General features: G+C 47.8%; 1 protein-coding gene across 2 annotated transcripts in view; it reads right to left on the bottom strand.

Annotated features, from left to right (window-relative positions):
• Il1rl1 (interleukin 1 receptor like 1) overlaps nt 1-18324 on the bottom strand; it is a 48838-nt gene extending 30514 nt beyond the window's left edge. The window contains exon 1 of one of the 2 annotated variants that reach the window (XM_060369959.1): nt 18211-18324. The gene's annotated coding sequence lies outside the window, so the exon portion shown is untranslated. Of the gene's footprint in view, nt 1-11074; nt 11180-18210 lie in introns of those variants that run through there. The other variant, XM_060369960.1, reaches the window with a different exon arrangement.
• Nucleotides 18325-20024: the final 1700 nt, after the last annotated feature.

The raw sequence follows: 20024 nt of genomic DNA, 5'->3' as shown, positions 1-20024 counted from the left end.
GTTGAATGTGAGTGCACATAGGTACTTCGTGCGGGTTTTGAAGGATACGAGTCATGTTCAATGGAGCTGCTCACTTGGAAAATAAATAAGCTTGATCTAAAATCTTGGTTTTTACATTCTCTGTCTCAGACAGAGACAGAGACAGAGTCAGTGACAGAGAGAGAGAGAGAAGCTGGAAGGGAGAAAGAGGAGAGGGGAAGGGGTAGAGAGGAAAGAAGAGGGGAGGAGAGGGGAGAGGAAAACATACAAACCTCTCCAAAAGTAGCGGTTTCTATGAAACTTGCAAAGATCTTTCCACATTCTAACAAGATTCTTGTCTCTGCCTGTTCTTAGATTAAGCAGAGGTGAGCACTGGGAGCTAATCAGGAGCTCTCCCAAAAGGAGCTTTGAAGAGGGTCCCAGGTGACTTGTCCTGCCCAGGCAAGTCAGTGTCACAGTGTAAGTCCAGATGCCTGGCCTCCTAAGCCGGCTGTGACCACACGCCATCGTCTCTCTGGATTTGCTCGCCCTCAGAGAAGCTCTATCCCAAGCAGATGGGGTGCTTGGAGAGACAGGAGCAATAGTCCCTGACCACAGTCACCGAGTGTGAATTCTCCAGGCTCATCTAAGTCATACCACCTCATTCCCTCTGATCCCTGACCCTTGGGAACCATGAAAGTCATCAGCATTTCCTCTGTGAGCTGCTAAGTTCTACAGCGGCCTGCTTAGTTGCAATAGACAAAAATCCATGTAGCCCTGTAAATGAACAGCTGATTCTCCTGGGTCTTTAAGGATACACCAAAGGGACCTACTAGGATGGAATGACTACATTCCTCTTCCTTCTTCCATTTTCTTTTCCATTTTTTCACCCAACAACAAGGTCAGAAGCTCTGCTCTAACTCATGCCCAGTGGGCCTCGTGACGTCTGTAGCATCAGGAAGCTGACAGCACGGAGGTTTCCATTATCAGAGAAAGCTTCTGTGCTGAGAGATAGTCCCGGCACTCTTCAACTGATATGTGCCTCCGTCTGATGAGATAACACATGCTCTCGTCATGTGTGCATCTAGATATTTGACAGAAACAAACTCATTGACCACAGGAAGGGAATGCTGTGTTTTGCTTCCCTTCCAAGTGCTGGGATTCAAGCTTGAGCTCCCACACCTGGACACTGTGTTCATCTTTGTCAAGGTAGATTTTATAAATACATACTGTTACATATTTAATTAAAACGAAACTTAAATATATAATACATTTTCATATAATGTTATAAGAAATATATAATATATTTACTTTATGTATATTAATTGAGGATGTATATTAGACATATATATATCTTATCATAAAGAGAACCACTGAGTAATGATAAAGGGTCAATCCACCTAAGACTATAACAAACATAGGAAATTTTGTTCCTAATTTTAGAATTTTGAAACAGAAGAAAACTAAAACTTGAAAATTAAAGAGAAGATATGCTAATCTTGAATCATAGCCAGACATTTTAACATTCTTCCTTCAACAATTGTGACACTATCTAGTCTAACAAATGGAAATATTCAGAAACGAAGTGATAGACCATTTACCAATACACAACTCAGAGACGTCAGGAAGAAAAGGAAGATACATTTAGAATTAAGTTGAAATGGAATCTATACTTGTATCAAAATGACAAGATGCAATGACAGGGAATCTCACAGCACTTACTTCCTGGACTAGACAAGAGTGACAGATGCAAACTAAGAGTCCTGGCCGCCACCTAAGAAACTAAGAAAAATATAAATGAAGAAATTGCAAAAAGTCCAAAGAAAGGAAACAGCATCAGCATAGAAAAAAAAAAAGAGACAGGACACTGAAAAACAATGAAGAAAAACCAATGAGGGCAAAAGCTGGTTTGTTGAGATCGCTAAAATTGATCAGCCTCCTTCTAGACATGGTGACTGGAGAGAAAAAAAAAAGGAAGATGACACAAATGAGCCACGTCAGAGGGGAAACTTTGACACTACTAAGTTTGTACAAATGTTCAAAAGAAATGTCAACTGTCACAAACAGTAAAGGGAGCAGAGCGACATGCTGATATGCGCAATGTGATGGGTGAATATTTCCAAAGGCTCTGGGGAGTGAAAGAGCCGGATGAGGCAGAGAGCATCCTTAGTGCAGAAAGCTCTGGGACTCCCCACTGACTGGGACTCCCCACTGACGTACAACCACAAATGGAGGTGCTCTCCGTGGGAGACAAGAGCCAAGAACCTCCAAATGCATGTGGAAACGGCACCTTGATAGGTATGTTCGCTATCCTCACTGTGGCAATAGCGTCACAAGCATATATGCCTGTGTCAAAACTCGCCAGATTGCATAACTCAATGTGCAAGCCATCACGTCATCTGTATCTCGAGAAAGCTGCAAACTCTGTGAATATTTTAAAAGGCAGTTTATGCTAAGATCTTAATACATACATGGGTCAACACATGCGTGTGTACAGCAATATGTGTTTATGTGCATATGCACATACAGAGACATGGTAGGAAATGTCTAAAATCAAGACTCGCAAACTCTTGGCAATGTCCCTCTACAAGGGTAAGATGGTGGATGGGTTTTCTCCTTAGCTTCACTTCTCTGCATTTATTACTTCTGCAACTCCTGCCGTCAAGGCAACAGGCACCTAGAGCAAACACCATGATAAAATATTCAAGAAACCATTGGAGAAAGTACGGTCTTTCCACATAATTTTCTTGAATTATGTATGTGGATAAAATCTGGCGAGCAGAAACCTCCCTCCTGCATGAAACCGTGTGACTTCCCCTTTCCCGCTTAAATAAATTCCTACGCAGATCAAAGCACATATGAAATCTGGGAGGACACTCTGGCTCACTCAGCTTTATGTCCCCAACAACTGAGACTTTCATCAGTTGGTAAAAATAGATATTGTCAAAAATCACAACATCCAAAATGAAAATCGCCAACAGCCCAAAACACACAAATATCCTGGACATTCTGTGCCCCCTAGCAAAGGTGCCTTCAGGATGCTTGCCACATTTGCATCTACTAAGCTCATAGAGACCGCAAGGACTTGGCGTTCACCTTCTGATCAAACGGATTCATTTTCAGGGTCCTCTGTTTGGTCTGAAGGTGGAGCAGAGAGGAATTCTGAGTCTCCTTCCGGGCCTCAGCCCTCCTCAGCCCAACGGCATCACTGGGGTCCCAGCTTCTTCCCACACCTCTTGCTGTGTGACGCCAAGAGACAAGGTTGCACTCTTGAGAGTCGGCAGATGTGTCCCCAGATAAGATAAGCTTCCTGGTAACTGGTGAGGTGCCATCAGTTAAGCGAAGTTTGCAGAAGTCAAGGCTGAGGGAGGGAAAGGGTGCGTTCTGAGGGGTCCCCAGCTTCTTAACCAGAGCAGACACGATCCCTGAAAAAGCGGGAGAGGCGCATCCAAGGCCACACAGCTCACCCCAACAAACTCAGACGTGACCCAGAGAGGAGAAGAGGCCTCGCCATAAAGTTGTTAATTTGTCTTCCAACCCACTTCCCTCCTAGAACCACCTTTTCCACCAGAAGACTTCTGCCCAGTCTGTGGGGAAATCACATGGATTCTAGATATGCCTGTGTAACTTATCTGCAGAAGGACACATGAAGTTTGTGTGTGGCCTTGATACTATCACACCGTGGCAAACACAATGTCGGGCAATGCAAGATCCCTGAACAAGAGCTGAGCCCCAGGTAACTGTCCGCTAAGCTTCTGGAGCTTAGACGTCTGCCACATCCTCTTGTCTACAGAGTTTCTGCCCAAGCCTACCAGGCCAAACACCCATGGCCTGATCCCATAGAGCCGGGAGCCAAGATGAGTTTTTGCTCAAGGTGACACGGGAGTGAGCACACGGAAGTAAGAACCGGTGGTAATAGCAGAAATGCTTATGGCCGTGCTAAGGAAAAGCTCCCTTCTTGGTATCCAGTGCAGTAGCTGCACATGGCTTACAGCTCTGTCCAGGCACAGGGTAATTTCTCACTCAGCTAACCCCTTGTCCTACCTGTGGAACTATCCATGAATCAAGCTTTGAGCTGAATATATATATCCTCCTCCAGAACACTGTGACACACTGGCCTTGCCAAGACAGTTCCAAGCACAGCAGCAAGGCTGCACTGCAAAGCGGTGACAGTCAGTGAGCTCTTGGGGACCTGGAAGCCTGTGTGGCCTCAGGGTCCAGCCCCATCTACTGTGCGTCAAGCCCTCCCCCACCCCGGGCACTGGTACCAGAGAAGAGAGAGTGAGGCTGAGGTTGGGTGAGCCAATGGCTTTGGACCATGCCAGTGCACAGGGCGTCGTGTGTATACAGTGGTCAAGACTGACGCTGTGAAGCACAGTTTCCCAGAGAAAGGCTGGACTCTTCCTTCTAGTTATGTGTGCAAGAGGAAAGGGAATGATTGAGACTTCGGAGGGGAAAAGGATTCATTATAAGCATCTCAGTTTCCTTCCCAACTAGTTTGAGGCTTTGATACTGTTTTGCTCTGCTCTGCTCTGCCTTGCCCTGCATTGTTGGATGTTGGTTTTGCTTGTGCTTCAGCCTTGAACTCCAGCTCCACCTTCCTTGGCTTCCTGAGAGCTGGGGTTACAGGCAGGTCCAGCACAAGCTTGGGGGTTCTGTGGAACCCTCCCAGGGCAACGCTGTAGGCCATGATTCTTTGGCTGCTTGCACCCTAAGGCACGTTGCATCTTCTTTTTGCGTGTTCTGTGTGCTGGCATCTTGACCTAAGGCCGCGTGGTGGTCAGGAGACCTGTGATTACCTCAGACCATAGTCAGCACCCTAAGGCAGCAGTTGGCGCTTTTCAAAATCAAGACATTATGTAGACTTCTAAAGGATTCTTAACAAAGTCTGAAAATTGCTAAAACAAGCAGAAACTAAGACAAGTCCATGTTTTCTACCTCTAGGTCTGTCCTCAAAGGAACTTAGAGTATTTATGAATTTACTGATCTATGTGTGTGCATGCCCAAGTGCCTATGTGCACCACGTGTGTGCAGAGACGCTCGGAGGCCCCTTGGGAGTGTAGGGACAGACAGCTGTGAGCCAGTGTGTGCCTCCCAGGGAGGAGCCAGGACCTCTGGAAGAGCACCCGGTGCTCTAACCGCTGAACCATGCTGCAGCCCTCAAAGGAACTGAGGCTAGTCTGAGCACTCTGTCTCCCCTGCGTGGCTTCACACTCCTCTTCACTCCCCACCCTCCAGCTGCGGGGCTTGCCTCCCTTTCTTCCATCTCTGTCTCATTTTCTCAAAGTTAATCAAAGCAGCTACTGGGCTCGGCCACACTCTCCCCTTTCTCGGCCTGGATTTAGAGACATTCTACAGATCTGTGGGGTGCATGAGAGCACTTGAGGTTGTGATCTCCGAGGAGGAGATCCTGCTGGGTTAGGAGAGACACGCTCCTTGGAGGAAGGTGGTGAGGGGTCCCTGGCTCTGCCACTTAGCAGAACAAACTACTCTTTCCAAACCTGGATCTGCAATATAGATACGGCAGAGGAACTTACATGATTCTGAAGAAAGATGTGGTGACATCCTGTATGGAGTTATAAAATCGGAGCTGTTTTGCCGTAGGTGTAGCTATTACCTCAATGACATGAATATGTTCTAAGTCAACGATATTGGAATTTTAACAAAGGAGTGCAGTAGGCAAGCCTTAACAGTTCTTCATCCCTCACAGAGCACAAGCCGAGCCGCGCTTGCCTGCCAGGCCATTGCGTGGGAACCTCACCATCCCCTGAGACACTGCAGCACTGTGGTGTTCTCAGCATCCATTCATATTCACGTTCTAGCATGGCTTGCCCTGCCTGTCACATTGGTTTATAGACGAAAGAGGAATTGGTGCAATGGGCTCTCCAAGCAGGGTTTCTCAGCAAAGGACCCCCAGGCTGAGATCTGTCACCATTTGTAAGAAAATGGTTCCTGAAAACGCTACATCCCACAGCTCTGCCTCCGCCTTGTCTCAGATTAGCATTTCCAGGGGAAGGAAGAGGTTGCGTGTGGCTGCAAAAGCAAACAACCACGGGAGGCTTCAGACTTCCAGCTCCACAGAGACTTTAAAGAAAACACGGAGCTGAACCATCTTCTCTCTAGGCAAACCCCAGGCCCTCAGCCCACTGGGAGGCACGGCCCTCTTTCCCCCTTGGACTGGTGCACAGATGGGGTGCAGGACCTGGGGAGCAGTGCACACAAGAGGTTTCTAGTGCCAGTGAGCATAGGGACTGCATGTCCTGTACCTCAGGAGGCATTCCATCCGAGCAAGCCAGAGGGGATTGTGAGCCAAGTCTTGCTAGGATCCCAGCAGGCACTCCAGAGCTTATCCGTGCACAAAGCTAGGGCTAGGGTAGTGCCTGTGTCAGTGTGAACCCTTGGAACCTCTGTAGGAAGGTGGGTGTTGGCCACTCACCCTACTAACTCAGAAATCCACTAACTTCCAATCCCAAACACCCAACACACAATTTGATTACTGGACACTCGAAGGCAGGAAAATGTGACTCCTAAATCGAATCTCAGTCTAGTAAAGCTGTTCCCTCATCCTGGTCCTCTGAGAGCTCTGTGACATGGCTGCACTGAGGTGGCGTGCTCTGCCCACTTTTCCTGCCCCCTGTGGAATGTCCATGCTGTCTGCCCACTGTTTACCCAAAGCGGTCTAATCTAATGTCACTTTCTCTTCTCTGGGTGCTGAGGGGTCTAGCCAGCAGGTTGGTGTCATGTTAACTAGCCTGGCCCTCTTCCATCAAGGAAATGCAATATTTTGTCTTCACTGACACACTTACTCTTAGTGTGACTTTGCCTCTCCCATGTGTAACGCTTCAGCCAAAACAACCACCCACAGACTTAACAGGACGCCTCGTTCCCATCTTCCTGCTCCACACAGTGTTGCTCCTGAAGAAGGAACTGGTCTCACAGACAAAGAAGTGTGACCGCGACCGCGGGCCTGTGCTCACAGACCCCACCCACTGCCTTAACTACATTCCCTCCATCCCGGAGCAGCTTGTCCTAAAAGGGGGAGAGATGGACTTTGAATGTCACAGTCACAGCACTGGCGAGTGAAAAGAGCCTGGAGGCCTGGGGCAGAGTCTCCAAAAGGAAGAGTCCTTTCTGCATCCTCGTCCTACAGTTTCTCCCACAGCCAGGAGTGGAAAGAGCGGCGTAATCCGTCGCCATCCACCGTGACCGAAAAGCAACACGTTTACAACCTGTCCTCCTCGGAACGTGCTTTGCTGCCTGTATGTTGTTATTCCAAATGGGGAACTTCAGTCGGTTACAAAAAGATTCTATGGAACCGGAAGGGAAGACTTCAGGCTTCCTCTGGCCACTTCCGGCTCCTGATGCCCGGAGTCAACCAGCTAGGACCCAGGAGTGACTGGTCCAGGTGACCAGAGGGAGCCTGGGCTGCTTCTCCACAAGAGTATGTCTGGAGTTTAACAGGTTTTGCAGGATTTTTGCCATACCCTGTGGTAAACATCAATAGGAAACTACAACAACCCAATCCAGGCAAGATAACAAATGGCCTAGACCCCTCAGGAAGGAATGTGGGGGTCACTATTCCATGTACAGAACCTGCTGAGGTGCTTGCTGAGGATGGAAGGAAGACAGAGCAGGTAATGGAGGAAGGCGGTGATAAATCCCAGCTGAGGCCACCTGACCCATTACAGAAAGGAGGGCTGAAATCGCCATTTAGCTGTGCTTGTGCATTTAGACACATCATTAACAGATGTGTTTTCTTTCCTCTACTTCTTCATCATGTAATGTGACATCAGTCGACAGAAGGTCATTAGTTAACTGTTATGAATCTATATTACCATATTTGTTACAGGGTACCAAAAGACTAAGCTTTCCCTGGGCCCTCCGGGGAGCAGGGGAAGCTCAGTGGTTAGAGTGCTCACTATCTGTGCAGAGGACAAAGTTCAGTGTTCAGTACCGACACGGTGATTGTATGCTGTCTGTGGCTGCGGTTCTGGGCTTCTGTGACCTCTGACCTCCTCGGGCTCCTTCCTGTACTTGCATGCACTTGGACACACACATATGCACTTGCAATAAATAAATAAATAAATAAATAAATAAATAAATAAATAAATAAAAGTGCTAAGATCTTGCCATCTGCTCTGGGAGCAGAACAGAGCATTGTTTTGTTTTGGCAGGGGGTCTGGCTTTACCATATCAGACAGGGTTCCGACCTCGCTGTCTTTGTCGTTTGGAGATGTCTTTGGGTATCCAGCCGACATGGGGTAGACCTGGAGTGCCTGATTTTGGTTGTTAGCTTGATTGGACCTGGTGTCTGGGATGGCATTTACAGAAGAATGAACTGAAGTGCGAAGAGCCGCCCAAGCAGACAACATTGGCCAGTGGGTGTGCAGAGGCCTGAGAGAAGCCACTCTGCTCCTTACTGTTCGTCCATCTACCCTGCTGCTGCTGCTGCTGCCGCTGCTGCTGTTGCCGCCATCCTGTGCTGCCACAGGAACCCAGCTTCTTCCAATGGAGACGGAAGCCCATTGTCTCTCCAGAAGTCCTCTCCCTCTCCAGCCTCAGGTCGGCACTCCATCCTCGCAGGCCGGGAAGCTACCGCGCACCTCACCTCCCCAGAGGGCCAGCTCGCAGTAGACTGCTCAGCCTGTCTCCTGTGAGCCAGGCTAATCCATCCCTCTGTAACACATACTCTTTCTATCGGTTATCTCACGAGAAAACACCCAGCCATCAGGAGTTGAGTGTGTTCTTCTCCAACATGATCCTCACCAGACTGTGCTTCCTGCCACACTGTGCTTCCTCACTGTGCTCCCCTCCACACCGTGCTCCCTCCCCACAGGCCCAAAGCACAGCACCAAGCAATTATAGATCAAAACCTTGGGCACTAAGCAGCACTTCCGCCTTAGAAACTGACTGCTTAGGTATTTGTCACAGAAGCAGAACACTGAGTAACACAAGCTCCCAACTTGTTAAAATGCATTCATGGTTCCCAATTCAATCCATTTTCTATCCTGGCACTCAGTTAACACTACAAACGTTGTATTCCAATCACTGTGTCTTCCTACTCCTTCAGAGAGACGTGTAAAATTCCTGCAAGAGTGACAGTGCTGAAAACGCCCAAGGGACCATGAAGAAAGATAACTAGAAACCTGCCCTGTGGTCAGGCCTCTGTGCGGAATCCTGAGGCTCTTGAAGAGCTGCTGCAGAATGGTCAGGAATGGTGAGCAAGGGGGTGTGAGCAGTGGGGCACAGGAAGGAAGCGCTGTGGCGGAAAGGAGCAGAGCCAGTTCCGGGCACTGAAGGAAAGCCGGAGGGTCTGGAGAACTCAGCAGACGCATGTGCCTCAAGACCAGGGGACACTGCAGGGTCCTCGGGTCACAGCAAGAGTTTTGATCCTCCCAGCTGTGCTGGTTCACAACTTTAACCCCAGTGTTCAAGGAGGAGGGGAGGGGAAGGGAGAGGCAGGCAGCTCTCTGAGCTCGAAGCCAGCCTGGTCTACAGAGCCACGGCTACAGAGAGAAGCCCTGTTACAAAAAGACCAAAAGTATTTAACGAAGCAGTGAGACGGACTCCGCAGCTTTACACTGAGCGCTTACTCTAGCAGGTTAAAAATATGTAAAGATGAACGAGATTTTTCTGTGTGTCAGTTACAGCTGCTGCTGCATAACAAATTACCCCCAAGTTTACAAGATGAGAGTAACCGTGGGGGTTGGGCTGAAGGGCTGACTCTTGGGCTGTGGACAGGCATTCCGGGCTGGGATGCGGAAAGAGGAAGAGGATGAGTTAGGACCACTGCATTCGGTGAGGAGCTCTAGCAGAAAAGAAGCAAAGCAGGCGGTGAACGGCTGATTCTTTAACAGACAGATGGAATCACCGTCTCGCGCTCTCTCTGGGCCTTGGCCAAGGTAACCGGAAGGCTAGAACCACCACGGGGGTTGTCCACCTATTGTCCCTCTACGGCTAGGTTGTCGTGAATCTCAAGACCAGCCGTCCAGCAATCGAAGCAAGCCTGCCTCCCCTTAGTGACCTCGCTCCAGGGCATGTGGGGCCACTTCAGGAGTGCTTCGGCCAGCACGGTTGCTGGGCAGCACGAGAGATGGGCTGCAGACCTCACCGCCCAGTGACGACTGCGCCGAGGGTCATGGGGGCATTGTTTGAAATAATAAGATCATTGCTATGGCAATAATACAGTTGCTGCCATGGAGACGGTGATGGGTGAGGCACTACTGAGCTGGGATGGCGGTAGCAGAGGCTGGGAGGGGACCAGGGGACCTTTATCAGCAGGACTTCCTGATAAAGCTGAGGGCAGAGAAAAGGCGTGGTGGGGAGACCTGACGCCTGAGCTTTAACAGCAGAAAATGTGGGCATGCCTGTGGAGCTGGGGGACAGAGAAGAGGGTGATTCGCCCACTGTAACTGGTGAGGAAGCTGATCTGGATTTGGTTTGGGAACTGTTAGACTGAAGTGTCTAAGACACCAGAGCGAAAGATCCTAGTAGGCCTCTGAACAGGCGGCCTCAGGGACCAGCATAATAGATGCCGGTGTGGAAATTGTTCTTGTCTGAAACAGTGTTGGAGAAAAAACAAAAAGCAAGAGAGAAAAAATGAGCATACACGTGGCCCAGCTTCTTCAGTCATGGGGAAGCGAGCGAAGAGGATGTGCAGACTGGAGGAGGTAGGGGAGCAGTGGGGGTGTTTGCAGAGACGCAGGGTAGCCTGGCAAAGGGAGGGCACCGTCCTGTCCTGGGATGGGGCTCCGTGAGGAATCGTGGCACGGATCCTCTAGTGCATAACGCAAAGTGAGACACGGAGAAAGCCAGCATGGGGAGGTATATGCACACAAAGCTTTCCTCCCGCCATGACCATTGGCCCCAGCTTGGCCAAATCCAGTGAGCGATATGTTTGCCGTCTTCTTGTTTCCTTCACTGCAGCCTGGAACTCTGCCTTATATGTTCTGTGCCTCTGCAACCAAATATTTCCCACCACTTCTGTCATTTCAGCTCCTGTCCTCCTCTGTTCCCACTGACCTGTGAGTAAACCTCACCTGTGCGTCAGCTCGGTGTCCACTCTGCAGCCCAGCGCTGCCAGCTCAGGCTCACACACAGTCACCAGCACACTTACCTGGGCATTTCACACCTTTTCTGGTCGGTGCTTCCCTCCTTCATCCCAGCTGCTCCTTCCTCTTCCCAAGCCTCCATTTCTGTCTGTGATCACACGCACAGTTGCTTGCTTGAGCTAGCAAGCCAGCACATGCCTTGCAAACTTAGGTCATTCCTACACATTTAGCATGGTTCTCTATTTCCAGTTCCCTGTAGCTCCGCGTCTGAGATCATTTTCTACTTCCTGTTACCTCCCTGCATCCTGAACCCCTGCCCTGCTTTCCTTTGTGCCCACACAGGGAAGCCTCCTGCATGGTCCTACCATTCTATGGTCCTACCATCCAATGTCGTATGTAACAGACAATGCTAAGAGCCATAAACCAGGCCCCTCCGTAGCACCTTCTCGAAATCATCTCTATATGTGGTGCTGTACTGCCCTGTGATAGGCTGCTTAAAATAGAAAGAGGAAGACTAAAGCAAACAAAGAGTGGCTACCACAGTCCAGCTTGCTGCCGGTTCTGACCACTTGGCAATGCTACGCAACGCAGGCCCTGGAAAGCTTCGGGGACTCCTTCCAAACGTGGCTTTAGAGCACCATGACTGGCCAGTGCCATTTGTTGCATGTTAGGAAACATGCCTAGAAATCCAGCTGGTAAGTCAAGTTCATTGACTGGTAGCAGATCTGTATTATCAATGGTTATACGGTTCAATCCATAGAAAGAGCCATGTCATCCAAGCCAGTCTTGATAACTCCACGAAGAACAAGTTTTCTAAATGTGTATTAGACAGTAATACGGCTAATGTTGCCTTCTCTCTTATACATTACTTTCTGTTCTTTATATAGTTATGTTGGTGTTCCTTTTCAGAGTTATTTCTGCTACAAAGAGCTCTCTAAAGGAGTGCCTGAGGCCCAGACATCCTCATGATCCAATTGTCAATCATTAAAACTACCAATAACTCTTCTGGTTGCTCGAGTGCTTTACCGGGTGTGTATGTGTGTGTGTGTTTGTGTGCATATGCGTGCGCACACACAGACACACACACACAATTAAATATTCATCTCCCTATAAAAACTTTAGGCCCCAAATTTTTTAAGTTTCTTTTTGCACAGTGAACTTATACTTTGAAGCCAACTTTGCGTATCAGCATCAGCATCAGGCTAGTTCTCATTAGACCACATCCAACTTAGACCTTCAGCCAAATGCCCAATTACAATCCACAAATGAACCAAATGAAACTGAGCCACAAGCCCAATGGCAATGTAATACCATCCTGTTCCCCTCAGAAGCCCAGCTTAAGTTTTATTCCATCACTAAAATGTGAAGGAGAAAGTAAAATTGCTGGTGAACTTACTTTGAATTGAAGGCCAAAGTTGCCTCCTCTGTGAGCTTCATGTGAACTCAACCAGCTGAGCCTTGAACTTCCAGGCCAGTCCACCCTAGCCCTGCTAAGGTTGTTTCATGCAAACTCATGTTTTGTGCATTATGCTTTTCCCAAATGCCCCAAATATTCCCATATCATTAAACCCATTCATTTCCAAACAAGTTAGGAAACTTAGAAAATTGTTCCCATTATTCTGTAGGTATCTCCATCCCTGATCTCAAGCTGTACTATGGAGTAACAGTAATAAGAACTGTGTGGTACCAGCATAGAAACAGGCTGCTGGATCACTGGAATCGAATGGAAGACCCAGAAATAAATCCACACACCTACGGACACCTGATTTTTGGCAAAGATGCCAAAACTATACAATGGAAAAAAGATAGCATCTTCAATAAATGGTGCTGGTCTAACTGGATGTCTACATGTAGAAAAATGCAAATAGATCCATATTTATCACCCTGCACAAAACTAAAGTCTAAGTGGATAACAGACCTCAATATAAAAGCAGACACACTAAACCTGTTTGAAGAAAAAGTGGGGAAGAGCCTTGAACTCATTGACACAGGAGACAAACCTTGAAAGAAAAATTCTCAACTTCATAAAGACAAAAACAGAATAGCTAAACAATCCTATACAATAAAAGATCTTCTGGAGGCATTGCTCCCAACAGTTATGTCACATACAAGCATGACTGCATGAGACACCACGACACTAAGAAGGCATGCCAGACTGCCGAACTCTGACCCTCCGGTCAGAGGTCACTAAGTGGTCAGTGGACACACTTGCTTACATTTCATGTGCATTGTTGCTTCCTCAGCACTGAATCAGAAGCCAGCAAAACTACGTATCCTCTCCCTGGACAGGCTTCTAGCACTAGACAGCTCCTGATGCTACTGGAACGTTTAAAAATAAAAACCCCTGACCTCAGCTGGGAATGTGTGTGGTCATCAACTCAGATTGCTTCTCATTCTGTGCGTGCCCCTGCAGAGCCCTAGAGAGTTGTAACACGGGTCACACACATGCAAATATGGAATCCGTAAATAGAGAGGATGAGCTGTGAGCTCCCAGAGCCAGGGGCCCACACACTCCAGACACACACTTCCCGAAAGCTTGTGAACACGCGGGAAGGAGCACGGACAGACAGTACTCAGGAAAGACCACATCTCTTGTGGAGACAGCAGCGTTGCTGGCCCTTACTCTGCCATCTGCCCCTGAACTTCACTTTAGGCTGACATCTTTTCTACAGACGGTGAGAAAGACAGCATTTACCACTTTCTGGGTAAAAATCCGAACTTGTAGCTTACCTTTTTAAAACCTCTCTCGATCATGTGGAGCACAAACTCTGCCAATCAAAAGACTGTGACGGGTGACGACAGGGACATGGAGAGAAAGAGACCGATGGAGCAGGCATGCCTTGAGTATTTGGGCATCCACGGTCATAGGTGTCACCTTTCAACTTTCTGTGAGGCTGACATGTCAAAATCGGTAGGATGTGTGACCTGCAGGTCCCTGAAAACGCTGCAGCCTGATTCCCACCAGGGATCACCGTACAAAGCCTAGGGTCACCAGCATGAGAGATTTGGGCAGCAACCCACTGTTTTTTCTCTTCGTTCTGTGTCTTATCTGCGAGTAGTTATAAGTGCCAAAGGGCACCAACCTTTCTGCTTCATCCTTGGCAGTGGGCGGGGCAGGAGCCGGAGCCCCTCCGCTCCTCTTCATGACAGAAAAGGGGGGCTTCCTGTTGGGGGAGGCATCTGGGGTTCAGTACCCACACAAGGTCCTGCTGAGTGAGAGGAGTCGTCCTGCCTTGGAGCCTTGTGCTCTTCTAGACCACCAATTGCATAATTTCTGGTAAAGATTGGTTTCAGCAGCCCAACCTGCGGCTTCCGGTCCAGGAGGCGGTTGCTCTTTTATCTCAGAACAGATAAAAACTTTGATGACCTTATCACATAACAAGTTAACTACCTCTTGGGGGTCAAACAAAAGAAACACACACACAAAAGAAAAAAAAATAAAACCTCAACAAGAACTCTAAAAGATATCAGAAAAGATTTTCAACGTTTCTTAGCTTCCTGCCTGGAGACCAAGAAAGGATGACGCTTTTTAAGCAAAGTTAAAAATCAAGAACTAAGCCTGGTGACAACGTTCAGTTGGTAGAGCGCTTGCGTTTCCAGTATGAGGACATGACCTGGGTCCCTAGAACCCACATTAAGAAAAAAGGAAAAAAGGGGTTCGCCCCCGAAGACATAATTTCAGCCCTGGGGACCTGGGACTCCTGTATCAAGTCTCTGCTGCTTTGCGGATTCTCGTTTTCCCACCTTTTATCCCCCCAGCTTTGCCCCCTATCACCAGCTAGGAGAGCAAGAAGAACAGAGGGGCAGAGAGAGAGAGATGCTTGAATCTCAGTTCTTACTTTTTATTTCTCTGAGCACAGCTACTGACAAACCCAACCACCCCCTTGGATGACCTGTCACCTCCTACCTCTGGGAGCCCTGGCCCTCTGACAAGTTTCCAGAATTCCAAACGCCACACTATCTGCAGCTGGCAAAAACATGCCTCTGCTAGAGGAGGAGGGAAATCATAGCCAGTGGCTGCAGACAGTCCAAAGCAGCCCACATCCCCACACCACGGGGATCCTCACACCATGGGGGGGGAGTGTGTGAGCGAGAGACTGGGAGAAGAGGTGGGAGGGGCTGCAGTAAGGCTGTAAAGTGATTAAATAAATAAATCAATGAAGAAAGAATTCCACAACGGTAAATAATAAAATAGAACAGAAGCACATTCTTATGATATTTCTATGTTTAAAAAAAAATTTCCAGAAGTGTTGCTACTGGTTCCTGACCAGTTGCTACTGGTTCTTGACTTGCTACAGGCCAATGAGAAATCCTGTCTTAAAAAACATGGACATCCCCTGATGAAGTACCCCTCAGACTATCCTCTGCCTTCCACATACATAGTGATACACATACCCAACTTTACACACACAAATATGCACACACATAAACACTACACATAAGTAAATGGTGGATACCTTTGTAAAACAGGTGATGGCCCTGTGGTCAGTGGGGTAGAGCCAGCTCGGCAAATTTCCCTTTTCTTTTTAAGCACTGTGTGTGTGTGGGGGGGGGTGTCTTATGGATATGCTGTCCAAGGACAGACAGGCTTTATAGGAGTCAAGTGTGTCAAAACGGAAGGTCCATTTTTATACAAGATAGGGAAAGATTCATCAGACCTAACAGACAGTGAAGAGAGAGAGAAATGGAGAGCCTTGAGAAGCAGTGAGATGGCTGCCATGCAGACACTGCAGCGCCGAGAATGGTAAGGGCTCTCTCCTTAACCGGACATGGATCCAGCGTCCACGTCTGCGGAATCTCTGCTTAAGGCCGTGGTGGGTGCCAGAGTGCTACAGAGACCTTGGGCCGAAGGGGTAGAAGAGAACCTTTCTGTGTTCCTCAAGAGGCTTTGTGGTCTCAGAGACTGCAGAGTTGATCACGTGCCCTGAACATGCTCAGAAAATCTCAGATGAAGATGTTCAAAGCCCATGGGATGGAGAAACAAATGGCCAAGTGTCAGGGAGAACATCCCACTGAGCCACGGAGATGAGAGCATTGCCTTTGAGAATGCATTTTAGCAAAAACTCAAGGAAGGTGGAATGTTTCAACACTACAGACATTTTCTTAAAATAAACGACATGACAACAATGTACGGAGCAAAATTTTAAAAAATTAAACCCAAGCACGACTAGAGATTCCTTAGCAGGAAGCTGTTGGCTGGGTGGAGCACAGACTGCGAGTCCTGTCAGCTGTGCTTCCCGTGGACCGTTAGATAACTGTGCACACGCTGGTAAGATAACTGTGCACACGCTCATAAGGACCCCTTTTAGGACAGGCAGCTTTTGCAGTGCTGCTCGGAAAAGGGGCTTTGAAAAGTTGAGCTCCTGTACCGATGACCTAAATTCTGTCACATCTGAAGGAAAGCCTTCTGGGGACTGAAATGTCTTCCTGAAAAGCTGGCGACGCTCTGAGCTGAGTGTCACCCCGGGTGAAGGGCCAGGTAGCTCTGGCCAGATGGATGTTTCTGTCATTGTTTTACGGCCCCAAAGGTAGCTGTTTCATGTAGGCAGAACAAGGCATTTTTTAACTCATTTTTTCTTCAGATCCAATATTCTTTAGGCTGCCCACAGCTATGTAAATTCCATCACACCCTTTTCAGTTCTCTGACCAACCTCTGGGTTAGCCTGCAGGAAGGGCGTCTCTTGCAGATGGGAACAGGAAATGCAGCTCTAGGCCACAGTCCGCAGGAGCAAGCAAGCCAGTCAGCCAGATGGCCTGTGCTAGAACCTCCCCAGGGCTCACCATTGGTATGTGAGGAAACTCATGTGAAAGGTTTGGTCCTTAAAGAAAAGTACCACCAACATCAACTCCTGCTTTTAGCGTTACAGGAAAATGGTTCATCAGAGATGATTTCAATTTTACTTTATCTACCTTTTGCTACTATGACAAAATACCTGAAGCCAAATAATTTATGAAGTGTAGGTGCTCATTTCACAAATAATTTATGAAGTGTAGGTGCTCATTTCACAAATAATTTATGAAGTGTAGGTGCTCATTTCACAAATAATTTATGAAGTGTAGGTGCTCATTTCACAAATAATTTATGAAGTGTAGGTGCTCATTTCACAAATAATTTATGAAGTGTAGGTGCTCATTTCACAAATAATTTATGAAGTGTAGGTGCTCATTTCACAAATAATTTATGAAGTGTAGGTGCTCATTTCACAAATAATTTATGAAGTGTAGGTGTTCTCATTTCACAAACATACACATACAACTGGTGAAGGTCTACAGAAGAGACCTTCTGTATAACCTTCTGTATAACCTTCTCCTATAACCCCAAGAATATTGTTCCACAAGAGTTAGAATTCCCTTGAGACAAGGTAACCATTTCTCTCAAGGGCCCACGGCCTCGACACCATCACAAAGAGCAACTGTCCAGATGGGAGATTTGGTGCAGATCAACTCAAACTGTCGCTCAGTTCAACCTCGAGAGTAAGCAGTCCTAGGACAGGGGAGGGGAGGCCACGTGTTCTCAAAGCTACGCTTTCTGTTCTGCAAACAGCACCAGCAGCTCGAACCAATGTTCAAATGCACAGACCCACGAGGAACATTTCCTATTCAGAGTACCTTGCTGTGCTGACTGGGCAGGTACACACACTGGGATGGGCCGCACATGGAGGAGAGCTCGCGTCGCCCATGGCTCTCCACACGCCCAGGTCATTCTGAGCCATCTCTGCCGCAGCTCACACCAACCCTGGCAGACAATGGCCTCTCTTGCGCACAAAGCACCTTCAGACAGGCAAGCCTACCCGAGCACACCAGCAACAGGTCCGCAGACCTGTCTCCAGAGCAGAGAGCAGCTACTCCTGCCATTTTTCCTTTTCCAACCTGAGTTCATGTTCAGCAAGGGGAGCTGGTTGCAGAGGTTAATGGTAATACTTGAACTGTATTGACTGACAGTAGCTTGTGAACTTATATGGATGAAAGACAAGCGTGCGGGCTTTTTCCTGAGCACACCTTAAATTTCTACTGAGTAGGAAGAGTCTTTCTAGAAACGGAAGGGATGGAAAGACGGATTTCCACACTTCCTATTACATAAGCATCCCCTGATGTGCTTTAACACTGATGACAAGCAGAGACCTGAAAACACAACCACGAAGTATACTTCAATGTGCTAAGCATTTTGGATAAAAGGAAACTAGACACTTTTAGGAACTACCTTAGAATCCAGGCAGGTATCCAGGCCTCCAAACTTCTTACTTCCTTCCTGTTCCTTTCTCTAAGCACAGAGAGGAGGGGTCTCTGAAGCTACTTCATATGATCCAGGACATCCTGGAGGAGAAAAAGGGGGGCAGAGAGAAAGAGAGTGGAAAGAGGAGAGGAAGAGAGATGTGGGGAAAGACAGAGACAACAGGGAGAGGGAAGGAGGGAGAGAGAAATAGAAGAAAAGGGAAAAGGAAAAATTTTCAATCTTATCTCTCATTAAACAGCTGTAAAAGTAAAAATGTGCTCAGACGCTAAGACTGACAGGTCACTGTCCCACTCCCATTCCTTTCTTCCCGAATAGCTTCCTGTACCTCTAAGTGGCCTACAGTCCCTTGTGTCCCCCTGCCTACCCTTCGGGTAACATGGGTGAAAGATTAGCAGTAGGGTGGAACAGCACGTTCCCCCTGGGGCTCTTGGCCTTCTCTGTGCTGTCTGCACGCTGGTTTCCGGCTGGAAGCAGCAGAAGAGTTGGGGTTCTCTGCTGTTGTGGTTTACCGTGGCTTCACATTGCGAGACTTTCTAAGCAGAGACTCAGTTCTCTGTGCTCCGCTTCCAGGAACACTTGGCTCGATGGGCCGGCACTGATGAGCCACACAGACCCTCCAGGTCAGTGCTTTGACTTCTGCTGTCTCCCTTGACTGCAGGTGCTTTCCGTTGCTGTGACAAAAACACTGACTGAAGACAGTGGCCGACGTGGAGGAGAAACAATGGAGTGAAGCCAGGGTCAGAACTCAGGGCAGAAGCCTGGAGGCAGAAACTGAGGCAGAGGCCATGGAAGAATGGTGCTTCCTGGCTTGCTTTTCATGGCTCAATCAGCTTTTTTATATCCAAAATCACCTGCCCAGGGTGGTACTGCCCATAGTGGGCGGGGCCTCTCACATCAATCATTAATCGAGAAAAATGCTCCCACAGACTTGACCATTGGCCAATATGATGGAGAGCTTCCTCGGCCACGGCTGGCTCTTCCCACCGGGTGTCTTGTTTGTGTCAAGGTGACCATGAATCAGCACAGCCTTTGTTTGGTGACTAGCTGCTGCCCATTACCCACTCTCACTTGGGACTTCAGTTAGACCCATCTGTTTAAGTTACCCGTCTGAGCAGCTGTGATGCCCTCGGTAATGAGCTCACAGAAAGGCAATAGAAGAGATCTACAAGTGTGCTGTGCTGCCCTCGTAACCCATTCTTCCAGTGATGAGCAAGAGCACATTTTCTGGACCATCCCATAACGTAAAAGTAGGTTTTAATGACCAATTCACTCTCAACCCCATTTTCCTGAGATAGATAGATAGATAGATAGATAGATAGATAGACAGATAGAGAGATAGACAGATAGAGAGATAGAGAGATAGATGATTTATTGACTGACTTGACACAGGGTCTCACTATGTTATCCTGGCTGGCCTGGAACTTACTATGTGGATCAGACCAGCCTTAAACTTACAAATATTCACCTGCTTCTGTCTACCAAGTGATAGGATTAGAGGAGTTGTACCACCATACTCAAACATAATTTTATTATTATTATCATCATCATCATCACATCATTGTCACCATCACCATCATCATCACCATCATCACCATCATCATCATCATTGTCATCATCATCATCACACCATCGTCATCATCACCATCACCATCATCATTGTCATCATCATCATCACACCATCGTCATCATCACACCATCGTCATCATCACCATCACCATCATCATTGTCATCATCATTATCACATCATTGTCACCATCACCATCACCATCACCACCATCACC

The sequence above is a fragment of the Meriones unguiculatus genome, chromosome 16 (genome assembly GCF_030254825.1).
Source record: "Meriones unguiculatus strain TT.TT164.6M chromosome 16, Bangor_MerUng_6.1, whole genome shotgun sequence".
NCBI classification, from domain to species: domain Eukaryota; kingdom Metazoa; phylum Chordata; class Mammalia; order Rodentia; family Muridae; genus Meriones; species Meriones unguiculatus.
This window is presented reverse-complemented; position numbering and strand designations above follow the sequence as displayed.